The sequence below is a fragment of the Rhinolophus sinicus genome, linkage group LG18 (genome assembly GCF_036562045.2).
Source record: "Rhinolophus sinicus isolate RSC01 linkage group LG18, ASM3656204v1, whole genome shotgun sequence".
NCBI lineage: Eukaryota > Metazoa > Chordata > Mammalia > Chiroptera > Rhinolophidae > Rhinolophus > Rhinolophus sinicus.
This window is the reverse complement of record NC_133767.1, coordinates 6,132,071-6,134,137: the sequence shown is the minus strand read 5'-3', so window position 1 is coordinate 6,134,137 and position 2,067 is coordinate 6,132,071.

Sequence of the window (2,067 nt, the reverse complement as noted above, 5' to 3'; positions counted from 1 at the left end):
TTCATAGGCAATATTTTGGTAGAATAGTTCACTAAATGATGCAAAAATTCACTTCTTTAAAATTCTGATTCATAATTTTGGAGGTCTATAAAAAGGTACTAAAGCATAAGGAAAGAGAATTATTTATCCTAAAGACTCAGAGAAAAAGCATAAATTAAAATGGTTTTCTGAAAGAAATGGACAGAATTTTTTTAAATACTGATTGAAAAATAGTAATTGTACATCTATATATCTATGGATAGATGATAGATAGATAGATCGATCGATCGATCGATAGATAGATAATCAAGAATCTTCAATGAAACAAAAGTAAGGAGTGAAAACAGACGAAGACAAAAAAAGTCACACTAAAAAAAAAGCCAAATGAAATTAAAGAAGAAAGAACTCAAAGAAATTTAAACTCTAAAAAAAGGATTAAAATCCGTAGTACAAATAGTTTAAATCAGAAAGGACACAGTAGAAAACTGTTATAGAGAACAAACTTGAAAACCTCTCAAGAATATCCAAGGAGGAAAAACAAGAAATGAATATTGTTTTTTGAAAGATACAAGTATAAAAGCAGTAATCATAAAACAAATTATCAGATATAAGACCAAACCTGTGCTGTGACGATAAATATAAATGGGTTAAATTTCCCTGTCAAATGGTTAGGAATTTCAAATAAAGTTTTAATAAATAAAACTTGATTTTGCTTAAACAGTATATACCAACAAGGAAGATTAAAATAATACAGGAATATCTATCAGGCAAATGCAAACCAAAAAAATGAAGCATGGGTGATAGATAAAGTAAGTGAGAATTCAGCATCTATTCACATATGCACAGATGGGGCATGCCAGAGGCATACTGTACTGGCTCACAGAGTTGATTGTACACAGCTCTTCCCACCTCTACGTCTGATGACATCACGTTATTTTGGGAGAGCTGGTTTAGCAGCACACCACTGTATGTACTTCTTTCCTTCACCTCTCAACATTTCCCAGCTTTATGAATATAATTTGTTCTTTCAGATCCTGGTTATTATCATTAAAGTACTTTATGTGATGGTTCATTTTATGTGTCAGCTTCATTAGGGTATCTTGATATTTGATTGAGCATTATTGTGGGTATTTCTGCAGGTTTTTGGGTCTTTTTTTTTTATGAAATTAACATTTTAATCAATGGAGTAAAACAGATTGCTCTCCATAGTGCAGGTGGGCCTAATCCAATCAATTGAAGACCTGAATAGAGCAAAAAGAATGACCTTCCCCAAAGTAAGAGGCAAATCTCTAGCAAATTACCTTTGGACTTTACCTGCACAATTGACTTTCCTGGAACTTGAACCTGAGGACCCATACTGCCGATTTGAACTTGCCAGTTTCCATAATCATGTGAGTTAATTATTTATAATAAATATGTATACACACACACACATCCTATTGGTTCTGTTTCTCTGGAGCACACTGATTAACACATTTATACATTACATGCTTCTCTTAAAGATCCTTTTAACATTTGAATTGTTTTATAGCCATATTAGCAATAATTACATAGGTTTAATGTAAGCAGATACCTTATGCCATGAAATCCACATTCTTAATTTCTTTAATTTGATTCACTTCTTAGTTGTCCACAATATGATGGAAAGTATTTTCAAGAAGAGTATGTTAAAGGTATACTTCTTGATCATGTCCGAGATAGTCTTTCTGTTGCATTCTCACCTGAACAGCAGAGGAGCCAGGTATCACAATCTTAATTCAATATTTTTTCCTCTCCAAATTCTGTACAAGTTGTTTTATTGTCTTTGATCATTGGTTTTGCAGATAACGAAAATCTCAGCCTTATTTTTTTCCTTGGTGAGTAGCCTTTTACCCTGCCTGAATGCTCATTGTATTCTTCTTATTCTTAAAATTTTTATTTTATTAGTACAGTATTGTCATCATTATGCAAACCCCTTCTATTGACACCTCTGGGGAAAAAAAACAAGCATAAAACCTTTCTGGCCTTGGCGCTATATGGGTTATACTCTGTGAGTCAATTTTCATTAGTCCATTTTGCCCACACTCGGTGAACCACAAATTTAACACC